Genomic DNA, 6,271 nt, shown 5'->3' with positions numbered 1-6,271 from the left:
TGTCTTTCAAAATTTATAGACGAAATATGTGAAAATCATAATTTACAAGAAACATACTTGCTTTACCCACACTGCGCATCTACGAGCCTCTACTGACGTGCTATACAATGGACGGAACAAGACTCCGTCATGCCCCAAAATGGATATATATATATATATATATATATATATATATATGTACGTATACACAAAAGAAATCACAAGCACCTCCGAACAATGGAGTGCTCTCAACAGCTGACTGCCCCTATGGCTCTGGATCTAGCTCGTCTCCCTGTCTACCTGTGGGCATGAACACAGCGTCCAAAGAAAAGGACGTCAGTACGAACATTATACTGAGTATAAGAGGCATAAATAATGAAGAGAGAAACAATAACAACCTAATGAACATCAAAGTGAACATGTGAAGCTGAATCATAATCATAGGAAGGATGATGCATGTTGTCTTACTCATACTCTTTATCATATCATGTATACATATCATGCAAGCTGCCCGTCCATGTCCGAACGGTGTGATCACCAATAATATAAGCCCGCGTCCAGGCCTCTCGCGTCCGGGGTACCATCTCATGCCGCCCACTAGTGGTGTCTGCCCATGCCTGAGAGGGTCATGGTGTATCCGTGTAGCCGCCCGCCGAAGCGGTGTCTGCCCGGCCAACTAGGCGCGGTGTAAATGCAATCATGACATGCTTAACATAAAATACTTATCATCATATACTTTTAAAAACATGCTTATCTTATCATAATACATGCGTGAGCTCATGATCATTTGTACTCTACCGGGGTGACGTAAGGTCGTGATCCCCCGATCTCTTTATGGAGCAATTTCTGATATTCTGCCTCACCTCGAAGGAATTAGTACATGAGGTGAGTGTAGACAATGAGGACATAATCATCGCTTTAGCATTATCATATCATATCTATTAGCTCATGGAAAGAAGGGGATTTTTATGCTATGGGATTCATGCCATTTGAAGAAAGGGACTAGCCTCATATACCTTGGTCGCTTAGCTAAAATACCGTTCACTTGCTCTTCTGCAATATCGCGTCGTTACCTTCATAAGGGAATTCAAATTATCGTTAGTTAGTGGGCTATAAGAACGCGTCGCTATTTTCTAAAGAAAATTGGGCAGGACTTCCTTTGTTTATTCAACTTTTCCCATCGTCTATATCAATTCCCAACATTCACAATAATACCCACAACATTACCACCAACAACCATCATTCATATCGACTCATCACATTTCACCATTTTCCTCCAATTTTTCCATAATTTCCTACCTAGCTTATCATCGTGTTTTCACACCTTTAATACTTATTTCATGGTAAAATCATCATTTCTAGCATATTCATAACCTTAACACTTCAACTTATATGATTCAATTCCATCATCACTCAATGGTGGCACTATTCACCCATTTTTCTATGTCTTCCTACAATTCAAGCTTTTCCTATGTTTCTAACACTTAAATAACTTAATAAGGTCATGAAACATACCTTGGATGGTGATTGAACAACCCTTTAGTTGAAATGCTTCGCTCCAACAAAACCCTAGGTCCTCCTTCTAGGAATTTCTTGACTCAAATAATCCCTTTTGATGTGTTCCTGCACTAGGTTATGGTGAATTGATGAATTTGCACTACAAGAAACTTGACTTTTAGCGACCATTGGCTAACGACGGGGCAAAAAATCGGTCGATAAAAGTACACTAACAGCGACTGGATTTTATTCCCGTCGTTGAAATTCAATTTTTATTAAAAAAAATGAAACAATAATATTTGCTGCTTAAAAATTATGACAGCCCGTCGTTAGAACCAAATAAAAAAATAAAAAAAGAGGCGCCACTTTTTCCCCCAATATTTTTCCCAAACTCCCTCGATCCTAAAGTAAGTAAAACCCTAACATACAAACACAACATTTATTTTCTTAGTGGTAACTCCCAGTGCCCACTCTCTCTATCCGTTGGGTCACCAGATAGGCTTGTAGTTGACAATGGCCACACAAATCCCGGGTAAGTCAAATGCAAGAGATAACAATGTTCCAAATGAATTATTTTCTCAATAATATTAGTGAATTATGAATAATCCGGACCTTTTTTTTTTCAAACTTTAGTTCTATGTCGGTGATTTTTCCTCTATTCTTTCAGAGGGGTGGCAATGGGAAGGTATATGTGGAGGAAATTATTGTAGTAGAGGGAAAAAAGATTGGAATTGTAGGGAAGAAAGGTAATTTTGATTTCTTTTCTTGTTGGTTCTATGATTTGACCTTTCTTGGTCATATTGATGTTTGAATTCTTGGTATTAATATCCATAGGAACTGCGCATGTGAATATCTAATCATTGGTGTTTGGATTTTGTTATGAATTAGCCTTCATATATTGTGAAAAGATAGAAAGCATTCTGGGAAAATATTATGTGTTTGGTCTAATTTTTGCGAAAATACTTTTCATCTTATCAAGCTAACATGGGTGGAGGAGGAAAATGCATCATTAAATATTATTGTTCAGTTGGTTATCCGTATTATCATTACATTGCAAGAAAACATATTCCCTATATGTGGGAATTATGGGTTCATCTTGTTAATGTCAATTAAGATTTTCTATTAGGAAATAACAAGAGAAAGTTAAAAAAAAATCTTCAGAATTCCAAATTTGACAATAACAAGAGTCTAGTATAATTCATTTACTATGGACTTTTGATTTTTTTTCTGAAAATTTATTTATTTATGTGCTCCATGTGTAGTATTATCTATCTTCATAAAGTTCTTCAAAGCTAATGGACTGGGGTGATAGATTGATATATTTACTTATAATCTTTTATGAAGGAAGACTTTGCAGGTATTCAAGAAGCTTCTATAATCCTATAGTTCTTGACTTGGTAGCTTTTGAATAAGATGGTTTTCTAGCTTTTGTGGATAATCTCCTTCCCTATCATAGAGATCCATGCTTTTCTAAAATCTAATTGTAGAAGAAAAAAAATAGAAGGTATATCTCTTTGTGCTTTTCTATTTCCTGACATTCTCGCTTATTTACAGTAAGCATTTGAGTTTTGGCGTGAATTATCGGTTATCCCATACGAATGGAGAATTATGGAATTGTAGGAAAATGTTTATAGTGGTGTTACTATAAGTTGATTATTGAGACTTTAGGCATTTTTGTATAATCAATTGTACTCTTGCTTTTGCATCCATCACCACTATAAAGTTGAATCTTAGTTTTTTGGCCATTTTGTTTGTTGTTACTACTAATTTAACACTCCATCCATTCTACAGCTTATAATTTAAGAAGCCGCAATACATCTATGTTGGATGACACATTCTTTTGATGAGATTTTGTTGATGTTAACTTGATCAGATTGTGACCGTGAAGGAAGAAAAGTAAATCAACAGTTAAACACGTCCAACCAAAGCTAACCAAAAGGTATGACCTGAATACTGTCAGCACTCCTGAATTTCTTCATCTAGGTTGTTTTTGTATCCATATGTTAAGCATAAGTAATTTATAGATGTTCTTATATTCTGCAACAAAAATTTTCTTTCCTTCAATATCAACTAGCATTATGGGAAACCAACCTGCATAGTTTTTACTAGATCTTTAAAAACTGATGAACTACTAAAACTATTTTCTTCTGCTACTTTGTGGATACTGCCTACAATATTTAGATGTTGAATCTACAATATTAGGAATCAAGAGTCTAGCCAACGAAAAAAGATTACTTAAGGCACCAGGAAAAATCTACTTGCCTGGGACGTCAAGGATTTTACACTTTCTTCCCATTATGTTCCTCACCTTGAAGAAGATTGTACTTCATGTCCTAATTACTTTAAGCTATCACATTCACCTAAGAGTTCTTTGAACAAATTCTCCCCAAATTGCCATTCTAGTTTGATAATTTAGCCGTAAAATAGTTATCACATTTTCATAAAGTAAATTTCTCATTTTCTCTGGAAATAATTTTAGCCAAAATGAGGTATACCATCGATTTGCAATGCGTAATACATGGATCATAATTAGCTCCAGTGGCTCTTTTATTGAAACATCACTATAACTTGAATCTTATAAAAGCAAAATGAAGATCAAGCATAAAAAGGAGATAGGAGTTGGATCTCCGTTTCCTACAGTTTGTGGCTGTCTCTGGTTCTTTCTTCTAACATGTTCTAAACTTGGGTGGCACATCCTATATGCCAGCTCAAACCATTGTTCAATTTATTTTAATCCATACACAAACTAGATGAAGTAGATGAAATTACATTTTATGTCTGTTGATTGTAGAGACTGAATGAATTACTGAAGTTGTGAGTTGTTACTCTTTTCCCTATATTAAATTTGTCCTAGATTTTTAGATCCTCTCAATGGTACTTAAAACATACTGGATGTGCATGTAGTTGCAGATTTTATTGTGTGCCATTTCTCAACTGAACTAGTTTATGCTTTTTGATTAAAAAAATTCAACTAGTGCAGCTAAGTACTTCACAAAGTTGTATAAGCTTGTTGAAAAAGAAAGCGTGTAATAATTATGAACTTGGTGATTATCCTTCCTTATGGGAAGTTTCAAGCTATTCTTGTTAACAAAATTATTGAAGCTGCACAGAAAGTTACAATAATCTTGTACAAGCTTCTATAAAGCTTTGCTTACTGCTTAGTTCTACATTTTGATTTTAGGTTGTTGGTTCTGTATCCACATTAAGAACAGACTCCCATTGGCAAAATTTAGTTGAAAGTGCAGAGCAGAAAAAAGCTTCTTATAAGGTATAAATTCTTGACATATTTTAGTATTCTATATTTCTTGTGGCAATTTTGTCTTCATTTATGGAGAGCAAATATGGTGTGACAGATAAATTTTGGGCAGTTTAGAAGTTGAAATACTTTTTGAAAAACTGGAGGCTCCTTAAAACGGATGAAGAAGATGTGTTTTTCTCATTTTTTAATTGTCATACTAATGTTTCTTTTCACGGCATCTATTCGTGAAGGATGGTGATTATGTCCATACTTAAAATTGCAGTAATCACTATCCGGCCTTTACAAATACTGTAAAATATGTTCTTGTCACATTTGGATTGTGAAGATCTTATAAAAAAACATAATGATTAGAAATGATTCTACAGATAATGACTTGGGAGTTAGTAAATTTAATCCTTTTTTTGGTATATTTGCATTTTAAGGAAGTTTGGGTCTTATGATAAAATGGCTGAGCTTGATCTATTTGCTCCAGTTGTTTATTTAATAAGATTGTTAAAGAATCTTTTTCCACTTGCTTCTTTTATTAACCTAACAATGTGAGTAGCACCATCATTTAGTATAAATTTGCCCATTCTCTTAATTAGAGTGCACAATTTCATTTGATCACCTAGAGGAATATGGGTTCATTCAGAAGCACATCTTTTTCATGCTCATCCTTTTTATTTTTGCTTCTGGTAGGATATTTTTAAATAGAAATTCATCCTTCTTTGAAAGATGTTTACACTTCTTGTGTAAGATTTATTCGTCATAACTCATCTTGGATCATAAAACTTTATACTGTTATTGTGCTTTATTATCTTGTAGAGAAATCCCACTTGTTCCATATGTTTGGGTACTTGTTATTTGCTACTAAGAGGTTTGTTATTAAATTGAAATGAACTTGTTCTTTTGACAGATCATGAATATGAAGTGTAAACAACCTATCCTCGAAGAAAGTGCAAAGCAAGTTGAAGTAGAAGTTAATTAAGTTCTATTAGTGGTGGTCTAAAGATGTCTTATGTACATATACCGCAATTCTATTATCTTTCTAGGAGTTGATAAAATAGCGTCATATAATTTGGATTGATACGTTTTCTGACAATGTACGTAATGCTTTAGTTATTTGTATTAACAGTGAAATTTGATATGATTATTTGGTATATTTGGATGTGTGAAAGCATATGAAGTAATGATTCCTTTCTAAAATTTAATTTTCTATAGTTATATTTAATAATATTTAACATTCCAGTATCGTAGAAAGCAATGGACAATTAATGAAAGGAATTTCGGTCATTGAAAGCACGTATAACAACCAAATCAGTTGTTGTCTATAAAGGTTCTAGCGACCGGATGATAGTTTTAGTGAAAGGAAAATCTGGTCGTTAAAGAAGGTTAATGACCGGATTTTTTGTTGTCGCTAAAGAATCTTTAACGACCGGATCTTAAATCCAGTCGTTAAGTTTTAACGACAAGGCTTTTAATGACCGGTGACGACCAGGTTTTTTCCGGTCGTTATTGATTTATAGCGACCGGATTTGAACTTTTAACGACTGGATT

The 6,271-nt window shown here is 34.1% G+C and overlaps 1 long non-coding RNA gene across 1 annotated transcript; it reads left to right on the top strand.

The window, feature by feature from the left end:
* The first annotated feature begins 1,870 nt into the window (after positions 1–1,870).
* On the top strand, positions 1,871–5,876 carry LOC132599760 (uncharacterized). The gene is made up of 5 exons (XR_009566997.1): positions 1,871–2,008; positions 2,144–2,222; positions 3,350–3,415; positions 4,658–4,744; positions 5,631–5,876. It is a non-coding gene; the product is annotated as an uncharacterized LOC132599760 (long non-coding RNA).
* The last annotated feature ends 395 nt before the right edge of the window (positions 5,877–6,271 follow it).

The sequence above is a fragment of the Lycium barbarum genome, chromosome 6 (genome assembly GCF_019175385.1).
Source record: "Lycium barbarum isolate Lr01 chromosome 6, ASM1917538v2, whole genome shotgun sequence".
Taxonomy (NCBI): domain Eukaryota; kingdom Viridiplantae; phylum Streptophyta; class Magnoliopsida; order Solanales; family Solanaceae; genus Lycium; species Lycium barbarum.
This window is presented reverse-complemented; position numbering and strand designations above follow the sequence as displayed.